Source organism: Kryptolebias marmoratus, linkage group LG3 (genome assembly GCF_001649575.2).
Source record: "Kryptolebias marmoratus isolate JLee-2015 linkage group LG3, ASM164957v2, whole genome shotgun sequence".
NCBI classification, from domain to species: Eukaryota; Metazoa; Chordata; class Actinopteri; order Cyprinodontiformes; family Rivulidae; genus Kryptolebias; species Kryptolebias marmoratus.
Window position 1 is genome coordinate 19,203,302 of NC_051432.1, and position 22,694 is coordinate 19,225,995.

Sequence of the window (22,694 nt, forward strand, 5' to 3'; positions counted from 1 at the left end):
ACAAGAAGAAAAAGAGGAAGGTGGTGATAACAAGTGCAAGACCTGAATAATTTTTGTGGAATGACAATGAAGAGGAACTTTTACTTTGTATCACAATAAAGACCTCAAAACTTCAGGATAGTGTTGACTAGGAGTTGTGTCAACCCAAATCTGCAGACATATTGGACGCTTTTCAGGCACTGTATCCAACAAGGACGGCTGGAGGGAAGGGTTTTCCCCAATGTTCAAAGCATATCAGGGAAAGCTCTTTATAGTCTGTCAAAGTGGGTTTTTTGTATGGGATAGACTTTATTGAATAGATTAAAACACATTTCATCATTCTACTATAGGAAAGGGATGTTCTAGTTATGTAATCTGTCTTCCAGGTATGATGTAATTAGTTTAAAAGTATTCTTTACCACCTTAAAATGTTTCTCTTCAGTTGGACAATTAATAGTGATTGATGATAATATTTTGTCTTTAGACAATGTCATCTATAAGTTGTTGTTTTGTTTTTTTTTTCTACTGGATTTTGGTGTGCCTAATGAAATTTATACAAGTAATGTGTTTCTAGAGTAATTACTGAGAAACATGACCATATATTGATATTATGGTTTTTCATATATCCACAGTATAAAATGGTCTTGTAAGGACAACAATACACCAAACTGTCCAAATTAAAATAGTGATTGTGACATATATGTCTGTTTAAATTCGTGCACATGGCGATCTTCTTTGTTACCAACATTTTATGTATGCGTTTAATAGCATCAGAAGACATATTCCATATAGTGGTTGCTAGGTGATGAACAAAGAGGACACAGCAAAGACATTGTTCCATCACTCCCACCATGTTACTGTTTGTGCGTGCGTTGGGTTTTCAGCTTTAATTTATTGCTATGAGTGCTGGTGTCTTCATGTGATTATCTCATAATTTGCTAAATGCGTCACTTCACACACGCACTGATGTGTAGGAACTCCGTCATGTTATTCTTCTCCCACCACTCTTTCTCTCCATCTCTCCTTTTCACACGCTGCCTCGCTCGCTCCAACACATGCCCACCCACACTGCACCACGAGCACATGTAATCTGGAATTGCATTTTCTTTCCTTCTCTTCCTTCTCTCTTCTTCTATCTACCTCTCTCGCCCCTCTCCGCCTCTCTGAGTCTTTCACCTGCCCTCCTATCCGTCTCTCACATGCATAAATGTGCCTGTGCCCTGAAGAGCAGATTCCCAGCTCCCTGCTCCTCCTCCTCCTCTGCGCCTCTTTCTTTTTAAACCTTCTGCAATTCAAATTAAGAGCACACTTTATTGTCTCATCAGGAAAGAGGCCTGTGTAGAGTATTTTCTGGGTCAAATATAAGACATACATTGTGGCCCTCTTATTGGTTATAGTGAATCGCATGAGATTGTACAGCCATTTTGTTTTCAAAAGCTTTAAATTATCACGGGTTCTGCATTCCTAAGTTATATACTTTGAATTATATGATTATTTGCAAGTGCAAATAGTAGTAGCAGCAGCTGGCTGTAGCACTTCTGGCACAGGCTGAGGCACTTCCTGCAGGAATACCACAATAAGTGTGCAATGCAAAATGTATGCTGATGAAGAGATTTATAAAATAACAGTTGCATGAACAGCTTTAATATTTTGGAGAGGGGATTTGTTTTAAGATGATGGACATTTGCTTTGGTCTTGGTGCCATCTGGACTAGCTGTTAGCTTGCCAAATGACACAAAAACAATTTAACGCTTTTTAAAAAAATTGAGTATATGTAAATCTGGGCCCTGTGATGGACTTGCGAGCCAGTCCAGGGTGTACCCCGCCTCTCACACAGTGACCAGTGGAGAGAAGCAACAGCTGCCCCGGGACCCGGAAAGGAAAAAAAAAAAGGTAAAGAAAATAAATGGATGGTAATCTGGATTTTTTTTTTTAAATATATTTTCTCAATTTCAGTTATTTTTGACTCATTTTGGTTTAGTCTCGTTGAGCCGAGGGAGGGGGGGGGGTATCTTTCTCCTTCCAAAGTATTAGAACCACGATCTTAAGCTGTAGTAGTGGTTCTCAGTTCAAAAGTTGTTGTGTCGTCACATAACTGCACATTTTTTGGTTCACATTAATATTTTCATGTGTTTTAGCTGCAGAAAGTTCAACCAAGCTTTTCCCAAAAACTAATCAAAAAAAAACCCTTCTTGTGCACGCTGTGATTTCTCTCCGAGAAGCCTCTGTTCTCCCCTCTACCTCCCGCCTCTCCACACTGTTGTCATAATGAAGTGTCGCTCTTTCAAATTGCCCCTTTTAAATTATACATTCCGCTTAAACGTGGAACAGATACTATTATTCTGAGCTCAACCTGCACGTCTGGGGTCAAGACGGCCCACTTATGCTCACAGTAAGAGGGGCCACAGTTTCTCCTGCAGACGATTTATGCTAATAAGAAGTTACCTTGATGACCTCCCCTTTTGTCATGAGCCAATCAGAAACCTACTTATTGACTGACCTCATAGCTGCTAATGATATGTTAATGCAGTGAGATGAAACAACCTTTTATGAAGTATTAACATCCGAACCCTCTCAGCGAGATGCAGAAGAAACTGTTTGTGAGTGTGTATGAAACGCCCTCCTTGAACCAGCTGTTATTTAAATACTTGGTAAATTGTCTTTATGTCTTATGCTAATTAAGGCTCAGACTGTCTGTGTACTAAACTGACATTACAGTAATCCCTCTGCAAAGATAAAGTGACATCAGATACCTCAAGTAAGCAAAAGCACATCCCTTTCCTGCAAATATTTCTAGTACAGTGGATTAGAATGGAGATGTAAGGAAAATGTTTTTTTTTTTTTTTTGTGATCTAATAGTGATAAATCATCCTGGACCAGTTTTCTCTTCTTCTTGAACTTTTTATGAACATTCAGTTCTGGAGGTTCCTTAATGAAAATGAACATCTCTAATTGTGAAACAAAAAAAACATGAAAACAAATCTTTAAAAGAGTTTCTTTAAACACTCTAAAACTGCACTGTTTCTCCCAGTTTCAGGGAGAGCTCCCGAACAAACAAAGCTCTAAATTCACACAACTGGTTGACATTTAAGCTGGTGTGGATCCTCAGTCATCCAGGACTGAGTCGTCCCAACAAACTGAACTGAAGGCAGATTAAGGCAAATTACATCACGTTATCAAGTTCGTTTGTATGTTAAGATAATGATAAGATAAAAACACTCTTTTCTTAAAGAAAAAAAGGGCGTGCATTGAATGTATTTTATTTCTAGGCAGTCCCAAACAAAGTCTTATTTATTTTATTTTTTATGTATTTGTTTTTTTTGAGTTTTTGTATTGGTATTAACTTTAAACACCCAAATAGTAAACAAACAAATTAACTAATTAATGAATAAATCAGTCAGAAGTACTAGTATAGAGTAGTGGGGTACTTTAGATTTCAAGACATTTTCTAAAACTTTAAGTCATAATATGTCTTTTACTCTACATATGAACTGGTGTGTGTGTGTGTGTGTGTGTGGTGGTGGTGGTGATGGTGGTGGAGTGGGGGGGGGAGGAGGTCAATGAGTGAATATTAAACAAAGCTTTCTTATTGCTTCCAAGTTTACAATAACTAAAGAATATGTATTTGTGTTGCTTGAAAGTCAGAATAAATTACTGACAGCTTTTTGTAATCTTTAGTATGAACTGATTGCACAGGTTTATTGATACAACTGTACATAAAAAATGTTATCAATGCAAAGTCAATAAGGCTAAATTGATACTGCAGGCTAAATGTATTCTAAATGAACTCCCAATATTTCAGAAATAAAACTTTGATACAGACAAACTGAGAGAACTGAAAAAGCCCCCACTTCATTAAATGACTTCATTGTCGGCTGCATTTCATTTTAATCTTTGAACCCGAACAGCCTATTTCATTTCCACACAATTTCAGAACACGTCCGACAATAGCGAGACACATTAAAGATAATTGTAATAAATGTGGAATTAGATTCTTACCCTATTTGCGCTAACTAATTTAGAGTAAGCAATTACTTTTCCTATCAGCGGGCTTTCACGTGTGTGTGTGTGTGTGTGTATGTGGGCATGTAACTCATAAATTAGAGAACTGCTTGGGTTTGCTGCTGAAAAAAAAAGGCTCCAATTAGACTTTGTTTTCTTTAAGACGGAAGAAAGAAGCTCTGTGTCGTGATGCTGCACAAAATCGAGAGATAAATGGCTGGTTAATTGTAATTTAGCAGAGAATAGGTGGCATGATGAAGAACATCGCAGTCAGATGGTAGTTACAGAATATTCAATAACCAGGTCTTTTTTATCAAAATGAGGATTTCACTCATATTTACTCCAATGTTCAGGTGACTGAAGCAGTTTAAAGTTTCTGTGATGTGTGGAAAAGCCTGAGGCAGGTGGTCTGATTTGTGTGAACCGATATTCAGGCCTGGATCCAAACCAAGTATCGTCAGTTTCTGTTTATATGTTTAAGATGTTCATTTTGTTATTTTTGATTATTTTTTTTCTACATACTATTAACACTGTGAAAGTTTGGCTGGACATTTGTTTAAAACCAACAGGAGGAGCTGGGATGAAGGGAATCATTCCAACTGGGAATGAGATACAATGAAATATTTAGGAGTTTTCTGGATAAATTAAGCAAACCCATGTTATTTACTGAGATTTGAAAATGAGTCCAGGTGGATTTTGATGCTTTTGGGCATGATCTAAGAAATCTGATATTTTGACTCCATCACTGAGGGGTTTTCTTTAATCCTAATAAGTGCCAACATTGAGAAGATCAAGCTCCTTCTGTCTGCCAACACGAGTGTTCAATAGATCATGCAAAACTCTGGATATGATCTTTTGGTTTGAAGATATCAGCTAAAGGACTAAAGTTCTTAAAGGAATGCATATCGCCCAACACTTTTCATGTCAGAGTTTTAGACTAAAATCATCCTTTGGTGAGAAATTACAGAGTTATGCTCAAACCTTAATATTAATGTTATGTGCGATCTCATGGAATATTGCCAGATGTCTTGCTTGGAGTATATGTTGTTGATGACTCTCAGCTACTGCTACATCAAATTTTAGCTTAGTATCTGTAAAATTGGCTGAGTTATAACCATTTTTGTGTTGGCTAATACTGATTAGCTGTGGAAGCCATCTTGAATGGGGTTGACTACAAAGATTATTCAGTTGTAGATGTACATGCAAGTTTCATTAAAGTCCATCCACTGGTTCACAAGATATTTTGCTAACAGACAGATGCACCAACACACACAGAAATGGGCAAAAACATTATTGTCCACCTGTGCTTTCAGTGGTATGTGACAAAGATTTACAGTCAACAGCTCGGTTAAAATTAGGAAACTACATTTCAGGATAAGGAAATGGCTCAGTCTTGCCAAGATATGATGTCTGCTGAATAATGAGGTGGAAACACCAACTCTGTAGTTGGTCAGTTTCTATCACAAATCCCTTCATCAAAACAATTAAATGCAGCAGCGATCGTTTTTAATCCCTCTAGTTTAATTTAGACCAGATATCCCTTACAAATCACAATTTCCATCCACTTATCCATTTCTACCATGTATCTATGGTCGGGTCGCGGAGGCAACAGGTCCAGGAGAGAAACCCAGACATCCCTTTCCCCAGCCACACTCTCTAGCTCCTCATGGGGGATCCCAATGCATTCCCAGGCAAGAGGATACATAATCCATCCAGCAAGTTCTGGGTCTGCCCCGAGGTCTCTTCCCAGTGGGACAAGCCTGAAAACCCTCTGAAGGGAGGCATCCTAATCTGATGCCCAAACCACCTCAATTGGCTCCTTTCAATGTGAAGAAGCAGTGGCTTCTCACCCCAAATCACAATTTCCAATAAACAACTTCACATCACGTTAAAAAAACCCCAGCTTTGATTGTTTTTAGGCCAGTGCTGTAGCAACTGTACTTCAGCAGCTCAAAAGTAGGCCTTTCAACATGCCACCAAACTGGAACAAGGGTGTTACGACTCTGTGGGTGAAAACTTGTCTCAACAGAGCGCTGCACATTTTCAGAATGCCATTTCTCTTCACAAGTACAGTATTTTTAAACTTTAGGCTGTAAAAGGGTTCGCAGGGGGGAAAAAAAGAAAGCTGAGCTTGAAAACAGACCAGCATCTGTAGAACTTCTGTAGTCATTTAGGGAGATAACAAACTTTATTAACATTTAGACACACCTGCACTGTTAACTGCCGAACTGTTGAGCAATCTTAAATTAAGGAAATGTGTTTCAAGACGTCCCAGTTTCATCATTTTTTGTGGAGTGTTTTAGACTGTACTTTACAAAAATGGTGCAACACACCTTTATTGCCACTTTGAGCACTGAGCTCCTTCTTAGCTCCACATTGGTAATTTCATTGGCAGCAAGTTGTCATAATTATGAAGATTAAGCTGACAATTACCTGTCCTGCTAATAATACTTTCTTCCTTGTTTTTTTTACCTCCTTAATAAAAACAAAATGTGCTTAATAAAGACATTAAAAAGGTAAGTTATTTTAAAATATAAACATAAACTTAAAGCCAAATTCTGTTTGTTCAGTCTGGAACATACAGTTGATTATTAGGAAAAAGAGGAAGTTTGAACCCCCAAATTAGGACTTAGGCACCCCCAAAAGAGGTAAAAAAGAGACACTTATATATTCTATATAATTAATTTCATAAACTATAAAATTAATTTTAAAAAAAGTGGACCATTCTGAATCATTACTCGGACCTCCCACCAGTGTTGATCAAATATCAAACTGAACCACCATACATGAGTAAATATCCCAGCAACACAAGCCAAGTCAGCAGCTAAATGTTTAATAATTACTCTTTGCAGGTTTTCCTGTACTGTTTTGGAATTAGAGTGTGGCAAAGTGTTTGAGATTGAATGCTGACCTCTCTAACTGTTGCCTGAATTTCCACAGAAGCTAAAGCTAACTTTGCCAAACCAAAATGTTTTCCTTCCAGTTATTTGTGAAGTGGCGTTAGCACGCTCGTTCAGAGGTTTTTATCAGGTTGGGTGGTTGTTTCACACTGTTTTCCTTCGGAACAGAAGTGAAGAAAAACAAGGCCAAAAAGACATCTGCTGAGCCAAAAAAAAAACACAAAAAAACTGACCTCTGCCTCAGTGTGGGGAACCAAACTCTTTAAACGCTGTAATAACACAGTCATTTACAAATGCAGTGAAAAATCTGGTGTAGTTGCAGCTGGAAGTCATCCTGAACACAAAGATCTTGCAATATTGTGTGCAAACGTGCATATATATTTTTTTTTTCAAAACTTGCACAAAAAGTTTAAAAGTCCATCATTCTTCAAAACAAGATTAGCATGGTTTTAAACTCTGGCATGAAAGGCAGCAGATTATATGCATTTCTTTCTATGTGTTTAGTGACAGTCTGTGTTGCTGTTGAGGACAGATACTTTAAGCAGAAACACTGGAAGGGCTATGAGACTATATTTACACAGTAGAACTGCCAATTCCTCTTTACATATCACTGTATAACCTATATTAATACATGCAAACTGTATCTATAAATCCCCCAAATTTGAACATATTCTTCAATGAACAGTTTATCCACCAAAGAAGAGCAACATCGAGCATCGCAGAGAACCACACTGTCCCCCTTTTCAGTAATCCCTCAGCGCTCCCTCCAGTCCCTTCACGGCTCTATCCTAGTTTTGTTTAGTAAAACTTTCTGCAACGGTTTCCTCCTCCTCCCACCCTGATGAATACCCTTGGCATGGAAGAAAAAAACGATGAAAAAGCGAGTGACGGGAGCTAATAACAGGAGGGAGAGAGGGACGGGGCAGGAGGCGATAAGGAAGGAGGAAGACAGAATAGTTGTGAAAGACAGAGGCGTGGCAGAGGAGAGGGAAATGTGAAAGAGTAACAAAGCTGATGGAATCCCTGCAAAGCTTACTGATGAATGAGGTGAAAAATGTCTGCTGCATTATAAAATCACATCAGGGTGATGCATTAGTCTGACTGTAAAGACTTGTGTTTGATCAGCTAAACCGTCTCTTTATTTTGTCTTTTCAAAATAAAAAGACTGCCATTACACAGTTTTTGACTAAGCTATTATAAGGTGAAGGTCACTTTACACACAGAAGGGGGGGCTTTATTTATTTCTGACAATTTGAATATATCACCTGATATTATATCCACATGCAAACATATAACATCTCAAATAAGACAGTTTGACAAAAAAAAAGAAAGTCCAAAATTTTGAATTATTAAAAAAACATTTGGATTTAATGTGTTCAAATATAAAATCACCCAATGTTTCTGTGTCAATATTAAACTGCCTCCTATGTGGTTTAGGGCCTATTGATGTAATTGTTGGTTTAAACAGATGTTTTATTGTCGGGTCAGAGTTGAAAGAGTTTAAACAATTTCGGCGTTAGTACAGTAACATGGAAATAATATGTGTTTACTCACTAGCAGTGACCACGCCAAAGCAAAGTGAGTTTACATGTTTGTTAAAGGTAAGGAAGCAAGGATGGGAAGTTGAGTCTCATTTGGGGAATTTCATGGTAGATGGCTAGGAAGAAGGAGACTGGGGGAAAGTGGAGGTTCTGTCTCGCTGGGCAAACACCCTGACCAGCTTAGGACCCCCTCATGGAGAAGAGGACGTCGTAGGACATAGGATAAGGAGAGGTAGGGAATGCTAAACTGAGCTGCATGGAGATAAATCTGATGAGATGAAGGGAGGGTGGATGCAGCAAGCATGAGACAAGCTGTGCTGGAAGGGGGAAGTGTCCATAAGAAGGTTTGTTAGGTGATCAGAGGTGTGGTTAAGGTGTGGCCCTGTATTAATGTATTATTTATATTAATACACAAAGAGCACATTCTCATTAAAATAGTTTAATATATGACATGAAAAAGCTGGTCATAGTCATATCACATATTAGGCCACACTAATATGTATTCATGCTCCAGTGAAAAACACGGGAGTAAAAATGGGTCAGAATCAGTCATTAACTCATGGCTGTAGACTGACTGAACCATGAGACCAGGCAGGACAGAGTGGGTCACTGACCGATGAAAAGGAAGCTCTCATTCTCTGCTTTTCCTTTTCCACCCTTCACGTTTCTCATGTTTTGCCCCCCCTCACACAAACACCCATGCCCCCCCAGTGTGTCTGTGATGGCGGTTGCGTAACATTACTAAAGAAACAGCACACGCTGCTGAGCAGCATCAGAGAGGGTTGGGGAGGATGGCGAGGGAGGGAGGGAAGGATGCTGAGCAGGAAGCACTGACCCAGTATCTAATGAAAGAGCAGGAAGATGAAGAAGGGGAAGAGGCAAAAGAAACGATGCAAAATAAATAAATAAATAAATAATTAAAAAGCTAGATGAGGTGAAGAGGGCAAAGTGACGGCAAGAATAAAAAAAAAGGTAGGAACGGCGGTGATGTGGAGGTTTGGTGCTTGGAACTGAGAAGGAGAGACAAAAAGAGATGGAGAGAGAGGCTAAAGGGTGAGGGGGTGGGGGAGGACGGGAGACAGAGAGGGGCAGACAATGAATTCAGGCAAAAAAAAAAGCTTGGGCATTTAAACTATAAATAACCACAATACTAGCAGCAGCACTGGGCTTCATTCTTCTCCTGCTTTGTGGTTCTTTTCTATTATTTTTCTTTTTTCCCCCAACATTCAAACCTCCCTTTCTTTATTTATACTTATGTTCTAAGCAAACACATGATTTTTATTTGTTAATGTGCTTCAAAGTAGCAGTTTTCATCTAGTTCGAGGCAGAGATTAATTTTACCCTCTTATGTTGTGCCTCATTTTACCTGAATAAGCTGACTTTGTGTGTTCACACCTAGTTGGAGACTAGTTATTCTGATTCACAGTCAATCTGTGAAAGTAAAAGTCAGCTGTGTAATGTTTTTTTTAGAAACTTTTCATTTGTTTGATCTCAATTTTTCTGAGCTAGAAACACTTTAGACTTAAAAGTCAAGTATTTAAGTGATAAGGTTAGGTTTAACTCTGGGTTCAAAGGTGGTTCTTATCTGGAGGTGTTGCCATGGCAACATTTTCTGCTCTAGAGCAGTTTATATACTGCAGGAAGTCAACACACAATAAAGACCTACTTCTATTATTAATTTGGACAATAAAACCAGCTTTTTTTCCCTGTGGACGGTTGTTTTCTTTCGGCTGCTGCCTTCTGCAAGGGTCACCACAGCAAACAAACTCGGACGAGAGATTTGGCAAGTGTTTTACACCCGATGTTAAGAAGAAGAAGAAGAGACATTCTTCAGCTTTAACAGAATGCTCTTTAGACAGAGGAAAGTGCGCTGATTATTCTGAAGCTTCAGCTTCACACTGTCTTTGCCAAGTTCCTTCAAACTACATAAAATGCCTAATTTCTCAAACAAAATGCTTAAAATCACGATAGAAACAAACATATAGTAAATATAAATTTAAATTTTTATACATTTGTTCTTATTGTTGTCTTAAATACCAGAAAAAAAGCCATTCACAAAACATAAAGCATGTTATGTTTTGCAAATACATTTTTTTTTTTTTATAAATTAAGACTGTGTGATTTAACAGTGACACATAAGCGTTTTCTTTCGACTGATGATCATGCAGTCCACAATGAAACCTGTAATATTTAATTTTCAGGCCCCAGTTTCCCTTTTTTTATTCTCATTAACAGCCTCTCACCTGACTTCTTCACTGCCCTCAGATTTTAGGGTAATGACTTCAAGAATGGCAGAAAATACTGGATCGGGGAGCACGAGTTGTTACTGATGGTTCAATATGAATTTTGTGTTTCAGGAGTGAAAGTTATTTTGAGGCAGAAAAATCAGATCATTACCAACATCAGAGAGCTGACTGATTATTTCCAACTGTCATGCAGCTCCTCATTTAGTTCGATAAACTGTGGGTCGTCAGCAAAGTTAAGTGCATGCCACAATTGCCAGTTTAGTCATGTTTATTGTGCAACAAAATATTGTAAAGCAAGTGCACTTATACTGTACATGTAAAAACAATACGTTGGATGCTTGTTTGTATGAATCTTTTAGTGCGTCGTTTATTGCACGCACCTGCATGTGTGAATATGTGTGCCCACTGTAAATCTATTATATATGAGCTGTATGTGTGTGCAGCGGTGATACACACGGGGTCATTCAAGAGTGTGTGTTGTGCTGCGTACTGGTATATGCATGTCTAATAGCTGAGGTGTGCATACATGCATATGAAAATGAGCCATTAACTGTTATCCGCGGGGGAAGACATGTTAACAGGTTTGACTGCCACTAAGAGGATTTGTAAGAACCAACAAGGCGCTGTGTGTGTCTGTGGGGATGTTTGGCCACGCGAATGCATGTGTACGCTGAACTGCATGGGTTTAAGTGTGTGAAGTCCAACTGAGTCAGTGGAAGGGAAACAGGGGGTATGAGTGTGAGGGGCGGGGGCTATGACTCATCTACTGCATGGGCCTCTGGCTCTCGCTTGCTGGCTTTCCTTGCTTAGCAACGGTGTTGCAAAAACCGAACCTCAAACACAACAAAAATGTGTCACAGGGACGCGGAAAATCACCCATCTATGTGCTCCAAATGACTTGCGTGGACATTTTACAAAGATCAAGAAGTCATAAATGAACATAAGGAACAAATAAGGTCGATTTTAGGTTTCTGCAGATTAAATCAACAGCAGGTTTTTACCTAATGCCTATGAGCAAAACAGGTAAAGAAAGTAAAAACCAGTTGTCTGGATGATTTATTTTAATATTTTCAGCTTCTAAAGGGAAACTTGCCAGGGAAAAAAAAGAGAACCCCCACCATTTTCCATTCACCTCATAAATCCCATAATCAGGTTCCTCAGTGAATACAGCATCCTGAACATTTCCCCACAGTTACCTCCCAGGCTGTCTCCTCTGCTCTTGCCTCCAACCCTCCTGTCTCCAGCATGGCTGGAAACCTTTCTTGCTCCCTGGGCGTGAAATGTTGTTGTTTTGTCAAAAACCCCTGACATCTCTGAGATTCACACAGGGGGTTCCTAGGCACCCTGATGAACTGCCTGCTGCAATCTTACACTCTGACAGTAGAAGCTTCAATATCTACAAATCTTTAAAAGGTGTACTTAAAAATCCACTCGTAGTTAGTCAGGTTTAGGCAATAAGATTTCCTTTCCAAAAAATATCTATCTAAATAGGTTTAGGGGAGATTTATGGATTAGTTATCTGGATTTATAATGCTTATAAAGAAGAAAAAGGTAGAAATACATTGTTTCAGCTGCAGTGTAAGACTTGGGATCAAATCTGATGCCAGAAACCTTCATCTGTATTGATATCTGAAACCAAGGAGTTCAAATAAAATCTTACAGATGTTCTTAACCTGACTGGAAAATAAGAACAAGCACGAAAGGGAAATTACTGTTTGTGCTACCCATGTGCAGTACTTTGAGTGCGTTTTTCTTAAGTTACAGGTTTTGTTACCCTTAAGAGCTGAAAAAAAGGAGGCATCTGTAACTGTGTGAACTACTCGCACCAGCATTGAATGTGCAACCATAAAACACCCAGACAAAGAAAACTAGGAGTCAAACCACAAGGAGAGGAAAAACGACAAGAAGAAGGACTGTTTTGAGAAAAAAAACTTTGCTGCTCTTTCGATATTTTAATACTCTGGAAACAGAAGAATACAAAAAAATGGTGTCAAATTCTTGGCGAGAAATCAATGTTTTCATTTTTGCTTTTTGAATCAACAGCTGACAAACTTGTGCATTGTTGCCTCTAACTGGAGCAGATTCGAACGCAGTGCACAAGTTCATACATATCGGCAAGGTCTCGACAACTTGAGCGCATGAATGCAGAGAAGAATGCTGATTTCCTTACAGGACAACGCTTTGAATATTTTCTCCAGTTTTTATTTTTCTTTCTAAATGCTTTTGTTCATTGTTGCTGCCCTCCCTGTGCCAGAGCCTGTTTTCAGAGTAGAAAATCTGACAAAATTTTAAAAAGAAAAAAATTTGCAGACACAACCACACCCAGTCACACACGCGCACATGCAAACTGTCACCACACTCTGTTACACTTAAACTTTAGAACTTGGCAGCTAGGCGATTGTTGTGGCATTCTTCATATATATGACTCGAAGAACTCATTGCTGTTTACTGATTTGTGGACTTTGCACTCCTTGACATACGCTTTATTCTCAGTTGACCTTTTTCTTATATGTACCGTTAAATACACTGTCTGCAAAACACTTCAAAACTTAGCTGAACAGAACCCAAAAAGATCTAACTCTAAATCATCCAGAAAAATCCTGTGTTCAAACTTAAAAATCAGGATTTGCAAATTGAGCTATTTCAGACAAACTGTCTTATCTTGCTGCTCGCTTGTAGTGACCAGTTTTTTATAGGTATGTTTAGGCACCAGCAGCACTTACTTACATTGACTCAAAAAAAAAAAGTTTTTACTGAAACACTTTCCAGCCAGTAATTATATAGGCACCTAAATGTAATTGGAAAAAGAATTTATTTGCACATAAAAACACTTTCTAAGAGACTGAGCATTACAGTCCTACTGTTCAGTGGACGGTAATTGCCAGTTGATTGCTGTTGTAGCTGAAGTACCCGTAGTGTAAATGGTCATAGATGGAACAAATTGCAAAGCTTGTACAGTAATTTTTATCTGATGTATTATGTTGTGAAATCTTCTTCTTCAGCTCACTTGCTGTGCCAACCGAAACTACCCAAAGCAGCATCAGTCATCACCTTCGCATTTCTCTTTCCCTTGCCTCACCTCTTTTCTTCCTGTCTCATTCCAGATGTTGATCTCAGTACAGATGTTGTTTGGGTCCTTTTCTCCCGCACACATCTACAGCTACTGCTCCCTCCCATCACAGATGTTGCTTAGCTCCCACCTATCCCACCCATGTCTTCCTCTGCTTCTCTGCCTCTGCCTCCCTCCCCCCCCCACTCATCTCTCACTTTGTGCCCTCTGTTCCTCCCTCTCCAGATTGTTTGTCTTTCCATCTGCTCTTTCCACAGTATTTTTCCTTCATATCTCCATCATTTGTCCCTTCCTCCATGTCCTGTTTTCACCTCCCCTCATATCAAATAACTCAGACTCTCAATATCTGCTCTTTCCATCTTTGGTTGTTTACCCAGTCTGCTTTTCATCCATCCTCATTTTGATGTGTCATCTCGGCGCACAATAAAGTCTGTCCGATGGACACAAATGATCCCATCTCGGATGATAACAAACCCAAAAAGTCTTATGCGACAAAGGAAGAATTTGTGGTTTGGTTTGGGTGTGATGGTCACAGTAATGTGCTCACATCCTGTCTAAAGAAGGTAACATATAATGTTGAGAGCTCAGAAAAAATTTTTGCATGTGCTTTTGCTAATGTTGTATAAATTACATGGGTATATTTTAACCCTATAGTCAACCTAATCTTGGCTTCTGTCTAATTTGCTGATGATTGAGTTTCAGACCCAAACACAACAATCAAAGAAGACAACAAGGAGGCAACCATCCTCCCCGAGTATTGAAGAGGCAGCATTATTTCTTAAAGCTAAATCATATTTAATCATTATGAAGGAATAAAGCTATCAGTTTCACTCTATATGTTTGTAGGGACTCCTACAAAATGTGAGGAGTTGAGTTTAATGTAGTCTGAAAGAAGATTATGTTTTAAGATTTTTGATGTTCTGACTGTCCGTCTGATAATTAAACTGATTTAATTATCAGACGTCTAAACATCATACACGTTTGTGATGAAGGAATAACACATGCTCTTTGTTTCAATATTGACATGATACATTCAGTATCTGTAATTAAAAAAAAAAGTAGAGCTTTATTTTCATCAGCTGGACCATATATATTGTTACTGATGTATTCACTATTAGTGTTTCAAGACACTTTCAGCTGATGTCCAACAGAAAATAAATAATAATAATAAGGCTAAATCTGAAAACTTTACATCAGGCAGATCGAAACCACTCAGGAATTATTATTAATTTGTTGATAATTTTTAAATATTTATTGTTTCTGCTGCTCAGAATGAACAAACAAGATGTCCTGATGAAGACAAGTGATGAAGAAATTTGTCACTGCGTTGAACAATGCCTAGACTGAATGTTTCTATAATTGTCAGGCTGTAAAATGGAAACATTATTAGAAGAAAGAAAAAATAAAAACACCACAGCTATGATATAACTTCTTCACAGTGGGATTCATATTATTCTGTGTTTTATTTCATAAAATAAAATACTGAAGAAGTCAACTTTTACTTTATTTTCCCAGAGTATTTTCGGAACGACTATAATTTCTCGCTGGTGATTTTCCAAACCAAGGAAGACAATTTTCCTCCTTGAAATGGATCTAACAGGGGCAACACAACTATCACCATGACAACAATGATTACTCATCCTCAAACAAGTGAAACAACAATGAATATCATCTAATCAGGCTCAGGCGCACGGAAGGTGCGATTATGCACACTGATGCTGCTTCGCTGCTTTATGCAAATCATCTCTGTGTCTCTGTGTTTCTCAAAGTGCTCTGGGCAGAATGATTAATTTGCGACTATTGATTCCTTGAGAAGGTGGGAGGGATTGAAAGAGAGCGAGGGAGGGGAGGAGGGAGCATCCAGTATTCTCAGTAGCGCCTCGATGCAGCTCTCGCCTCCAGTGTTTCATTTAAGATAAAAAAAAAGGGAGAAGAAGAAAGCTAAGTGCAGAGTTTGGATCCACAAAATCACCTCCATCCATCGCTTTCTCATTTTCTCCCATCTACTTTGTATAACTTATCTTTTCATCCTCTGTTTTTTTTTGTGTCTGTTTTCTTTTTTCTCCTACTTCCACTTCTACCACTGCTAATTTATCTGTGAATATGCAATAAATGCCTGAACCTTCAGCAACGCGCAGAGAGAAACCACAAGCAGAAGGAGAGAGGGAAGGAGGTGAAGTGCTTAGAAAACAGAACTAATAATATTAGCCTCCTGAATTCATACGCTATTAATAANCTGAACAAAAACTGACAGCATCTGAACATTGTGTCAGTCATGCTGCATTTGATTTTATGCCACCTTGTGTTAAAAATTCAAAGTTAGGTTTGTCAACGAAAAGGTTTAAAAAAATTATCTGATTATTTACAAAAAAATCGTTATGAATGACACTTAGAGATCACACCGCTGTTCTTAATCAAAAAGGATGTTGTCAAGTTTAAGTTTGGCACATTCACATAAAAAAAGATATATAGGTGTATTAAATTACCCTGAGTTATTTATGTCAATGTTACCCCATCATGTTTTTAGAGTAACCCAAAGTAAGCAAACCAAACAGATAAAATCTTTCTCAGCAGACATAAAAAAGGATCTTTAGGGACCTTCACAGGTTCATATCTTTCATAGTTAGCCTTTTTTATATGTTTGGAAACTGTAAATTTGCCTGAGGATGTCAAAATCCTACACACCAGATCTATAACAGTCCCTCTAAAATGTCTTCACGCTATCCCAAAAAATTATTGTGAGTTATGCAGGTTTATAGTGTTCCTACTTCATCAAGGTTCAATCTAACATTAATGTTATTTAAAGAAGTTAGATGATAAATATATATGAATAAAAATAATATAATTTTTCACTGCACTGTAAATGTCACAGAAGGCAAAACAAATGTTGCAGTATTTTCAGCAATAATTTTTCAGTTTACATAAAAAAACATATTCCATTGTTACATTTTAAAATGTATCTAATTACTTTTAACCCTTTATAGTCTTTTTCTGTTTGTTTTTTTATATTTACGCAAATTGCCCTATTTTAATAACGCACTTTCTATAATATTTGTGCATGTTTTTTCATTCTGTATTCATGTTTTTCTCTGTCAAACACTGATTACCGTAAATTCTTCCCCAAGAACACTCAGACATGTAACTTACGTCACAGGGGTGTTTGAAAATAACTTCCGTGCATGAATGTGAAATGTATTTATTAAACAAACATTGACTGTTCCTCTGAGTCTGCACACATCAACTGCTGGTCAGCACGTTACAAAACACCAAACATGCTTGTGTCACTGCACTGACTTCAACTCTGAGGTGGCTTCGGGAAACCGCTGGATCGTTTAGCTTATTCTGACTCAGCTCGTGTACCGCAGTACCTGCTATACGGAAAAGGCTCCATCTTTCTTTAAAACAATGCAGTCAAGTCAAGAGTTTATGCCTGTCTGTTTCACTAACAGCCTTGCATCAAGGATGAAGCATCAACACCAAGACCTGGGGTCTTAGGGTGGATTTATTACATTTTGTTTTAGAATATTATCACTTAAAGCAATAGTTCTGTGACGTGAGGTTTTGTAGAAATATTATAAACAATCAATATCCTATCTGTTACCTGTAAATAGCTTTTTGAACTGCCTCAGATTGTAGAAACAGTTTAATTCTGACTGGACTGACGAGCTGATAGCTAGTCAGAGTGGGGCCAAAGCTGATTCCTGTCTTCTCAAATCAATTCTAGTCTCAAACATTTTTCTGGTTTGAGGTTCTATAAAATCTTTTGAATCCTATAGATATTTGCAAACACAAACAGAGGGCGCAGTAGCGAGCTGTAGTGCTTCTGGTGCAGTCTGGGAGACTTCAGGCAGGAATATCATAATAGTTCTTCTGGAATTAATGTGTAAGCAAAGTTTACAGCAGTGCAAAGGTTTATTTAAAAGTGTTTGTATGCATTCCCTATGACATTAAAATTGTAGTTGTTTTATGACAGAAGCAATCCACTTTGTTCTTGGCCCAGCTCAGAGTAGTCATTAGCTTGATTGACAAGCTAATGAGGTCTGTAAGAAAAAGAAACTAACTACCACAGATAAGATATTTAGTGTTTATAACATATCCACTGATCCACACGTCAAAAGATCTGAGATATTTCTTTTATTATTAAAAAACAAACAAACAAAAAAATAATGATTCAAAACATGCATTTAAAAAACCTATACAGGTGGATTATTGTTAGAAAGGTTTTCACAATAGAAAGAAATGAGCACACCTGTCTAAGCAGAACACGTTCCATCGTTCCATTTTATCACCATTACACAGTCCCCCTGCCCAAATCAACCAGAGTCTTTTACTGGCTCATTTAGCAACTGCAGTTCATCAATGAGCAGTTAAACGTCTCAGTAACCGATTCTCTTACTGTATGTCTCTCTGAGACTCTCCGAGTCTGTCCCGCAGGACTGCAGGACAGCTGCAGAACTGAACCCCAAGTCATCTTAACTTTGTAGTCAAATTAGATTTTGATGGCAAAAAATTAACTATCAGTTGTTACATATTAAAATGGTACAGAATCAAAAACATATCTAATTTAGACTGCTGTTGCTTTGAGTTTAGGACATCAGGATTTGTTGTTTTCTGCATTAATTTTCTAATCTTATTAAATGAGTCCACCTGAGTACACTGGAGAGGATAAGTCACAATAACATTTTTTTTTTAAAGAACAACCTAAAGCTAATCAGTGAACTGATTTAAATTTAAATTAGATCTTTTTGGGCTCATGTTCCCTTTAATTATGTTCACATGCAGAAGCTTTTGGGTGCAGCATAACAATCAAAATGGTTCATCGATCAATCATGGAAAACACTCAACTGCTAATTATGGTAATTACCAATCTACTCGCCCTGGTTAGGGGTTAAGACAGAACATTTTACCATGCTGAGAGCTAAAATACTTGGCAAAGAAAAAAAAATGTTTGGCACAATTAGGTTTGAATTTGGATTTATGTATTGCAAGATTGGCAGATAAGTTTCAAGTTTGGTTTGAGGATTAGAACTGACTCACAACTCTGCCAGTTTAAAATTTCAACTTAAAAAAATAAAAAAAGTACACATATATATTTGCAAGATCTTGTATAAAAAAGAAGTGTTAGCTAGAAGGAAAAGTCTTGGAGAACTTATTTGATCTGCTGCACAAACCACTGAGCTGCCATTATCTGTGCAGCAAGAAGGTTGATTAATAAGAAAAAAGTGAGAACGTAAACTGATGCAAAAGTAACAGGCTGTAAATGTATTTAATGGGGTGCTTATTCAAAATGTTTTGAGTTTTACATAGTTTTAGATGGTTATGTTTTACTTTTCTTCTGTCCCTGTCCTGAGTAGCTGTCAGTGTCTCTACCAGAATTCCTCCTTTATTCTCCAAACTGAGACTGCTCTGTCTGCTGCATTTTAGATAATTACTATTCATAAGTTCTCTGCAAAACTCTCTTTCAAATCAAACCAAATTACCCCATTAATGAAGAAGTCATTAGTTTGTAAATATTTTAACAGACTTGTTAATTATTACTATGCAAGCAAAACAAAACAAAAAAAAGCTTACATTAAATTCAGAAGAGCTCCATTGAACTCCAATGAAGTAGGCAGTATTTAATTACTGAGATAGTATATATATACAGGTAAATGCGTAAGTGAAGTGTTACTGGTTTGTTGAACTAGTGCAAACAAATATGCAACTGGTGCAATGTAGCTGCGAACTAGTAGTCAAGAATGAGACATGGCATTAGAGATATAGAATAAATACACAAATGGCTTGCCATAAACCTGCCTTTTCTGGTTTACAACAGCCTCTTATTTGATAACAAGGAAACTTTACAATAGACAATCTATGCAGGTTGAGTATCTTTGTGTGTAAAATATCTTGGAATGCTTGTGTATTGACGTGTTGCTGAGGCCTGTTTATTTTACTCCCCGTCTCCTGCATATCAGTTCAGCTATGAGCAAATGTTTTGTGTACAGACAGACATATAAGACACACACACACAAATACAGACACTCAGAAGCACCATGAGTCATGTGGTTTTACAGATGACAGCATTGTTACTCTATCGGTTTGGCCATATGTTACTACTAACACAAACTCCATCGCAGCTTTACCCAGTGTTCACACTGAAAGCAGCTCAGCTGATTTGTCACTCTACTTTGACTGATTGTCGGCAGAGCTGGGAGCTGATGACATTTATCTGGCTATCAGCAGGAAACCCTTTACACACACGCACACCCCCAAACGCACAGAAACAAACAAAACAAAACAAAAAACATTCTACTAAAAATATATTTTTCTTCCTTTTGCGGTATTAAAATGCTTAACAGATACAAAGTGTGTCTTTGATGACTTTTCCTCACGCTGCTCATACACACACATACTGTACATAAACACACTGAGTTTCCTGGTCATTTCTTTTGGCTCCCGATATCTGTAGGATTATGGCACAGTCGGCCTGTCAGCACCTCTCCCACCAGGCGTTAAACAGGCTGTGTGGAGGTGCCAACAGCTCTCCATGAAACACCTCGAAACCTACTATACTGTAATACGACGAGCATGTTATTGTTACTACTGTACTGTAGGATGTTGGGCCTTTTGGTCCTGGTCAGAAGGAATGGGTAAATAACCCATGTGAGCAGGGGCCTCGTAGGTGGGTCCATCGCTCTCCTCAAAAAGACACTAAGCTTTTATTCAAACCTACAAGTCCCTCAGATGACGGACACAATGTCTAAAACTGGGGCTTACTGTGTAACCAAGCACATAGTATACCAGTGGTACATTCTGTGTAACAGAGCACATAATATATTTTCTATTTGAAAAGAAAATCCATCCAGGTGGTTTGAATCATAACTAAACCATCTCATCAGAATCTCCAACACACCAGAGGTTGTGTCTGTTGCTTATGGGGGCTCAGACACAAGCTGATTACTTGTTTGTTTTTATTTCGAGTATGAACTAATAAGAATGTATTTTTCCTTATAAAGTTCTCAGCTTGTAAAAAATAAAGTATGCTCACTAAAATACCTCAGATTGAAAGCTGCATTTTCTGCAGGTAACTCTCCCGTTTTATTTTTCAGTCCCAACAACCTGTTCAAATATGGAAAAAAAATAAAAATACTGCACAGAATTCAGTATGCTTGCTTCAGTATTTTGCGCTGCACTCATTTCCAACATTAGAAACATGAAACACTAACATATATTTCTGAAGGCCTTTCTGGCCTAGAAGAGTCTAAAAGTGACTTAAACAATTCCACAGGTCACCTGTTTAAGCAAACACAAATCATTATATTTTGGAATTTATGGCAGTTTGATTGGCGCAAATCACTAAGTTATAAAAAATTATATAAATTCTCATTATAAATTCTCAAATGGCCTATTTATGACTACGTATTTACTCAGAAAATAAATTATTAAACACAATTTCTGCAGTTTGTTTTTGTTCTGCAACCAAATACCAGCAAGTGCAGCATTTCCCAGAAGTTATGATACAATAACTCTATCTTCTTCTCCACAGCTTAACTAAAGCACAACTGAGGAAGCTAACATGCGGAAATATGCTTCACAACATCAGGGATTTTTGTTCAGCGTAGAAATCCAGCTGTGTAGGATTTCTCCTTGAGCTTTCCCTGCACTCGTAATTCAGCACACATGAGAGTAGATGTACTCCATACAAACTCCATCACTCTGGCACACTTGCCTTCTGTCACAGCCCAGACTGCTAACATCTCTGTCCTGTTGCATAACCCTGTTAGCGAAACACCTCAGCATCTGCAACACAGCAAACACACCTCTGGACTCACCAGCACAGCTTTCAGAACCAATTTTAAGATTAACACAGGAGGCTTACGGTGCAATGCCCACACATCGAACGCACCGGAAGTTAAGATTTACGCAGCGAAAAAGGTTCAAAATAAGCACAACATACAACCCTTACTTCAACTACTTGTCAATTTAGGACTGAATTTCATCATGAATACCTTTTATAATGTTATTCAAACATTTCAGTCACAAATCTGCTTTTGATACAAACACAATTTTTTGATTTTGTAAATACAAAAGTAACAGAATTAGAGCTAAAGACCACCTCTGTTGGTTAGTTGTCAGAAAAGTCTGAAAGAAAACTCAAAAAGTTAAGCTTGGCTGAATTTTCAATGAGCACAATTTTCAGTTTTCCTAAATTGGATTGTCATAGTGTACATACGTAACTTTAATCAAGATATTTATAATGCACACAAAACACACAAAATTAACTTTGGCTTTTGTATTGATTGGCTTACCATATGTGTTAACGTTGTTGTCACATTAGGCACGTTGTAAATATGTTTTTGTGTCTCTGTCACTCATGTTTGCATGTTATGTTCGCTCTGTGTGTGTGTGTGTTTGTAGCTGGTGTCCCTCCCATGGAGCGGAGTGGAGTGTGTGTCAGTCCCAGGTGGTGTGTGTGTGTGCACACTCGTAAACAATCTCTTTGATTGAGAGACCGTGATGTCCGTTTGACAGGCAGCCTTGTGCTGCCAACAGAGTGCTGCATCACCATAGTTACACAGTGTCATGTCGGTATCAATACCAAGCGATGCCATGAAAGAGGACAAGGAGAGCTCCTACAAACAGAAAGTGGAGAGATCTGCATCAATTAGCTAAATAGGGAAAGAATGCTGGTGGCTTTGAGTGTCATTATTGCAAAAACTATAAAACAACATAAAGATTATTGTTAAACAATGTGGCGTAAATTTTGATGCCTTTTTTTAACCCTTTTTAAGATCTTTGTTTAGATTGCATGCACAGCCAGAGACTGCGCACAGGGCGGCAAGAGAAAACCAAGATGGACTGAGGTGCTTTGAAACAACAGATGGTGTCATTTTTGAATGCATTACTGTGAAAGAGTGTCTCTGTACCCTGGACACTGAACTGCTGGATGTGAGGTTTTGTCCATGTTATTTAC

The 22,694-nt window shown here is 38.0% G+C and overlaps 1 protein-coding gene across 1 annotated transcript in view; it reads right to left on the minus strand.

Moving 5' to 3' along the window:
* The window catches only part of LOC108230331 (voltage-dependent calcium channel gamma-2 subunit), a 53,094-nt gene that overhangs the window by 22,958 nt on the left and 7,442 nt on the right, over positions 1 to 22,694 (minus strand). The window lies entirely within an intron of this gene.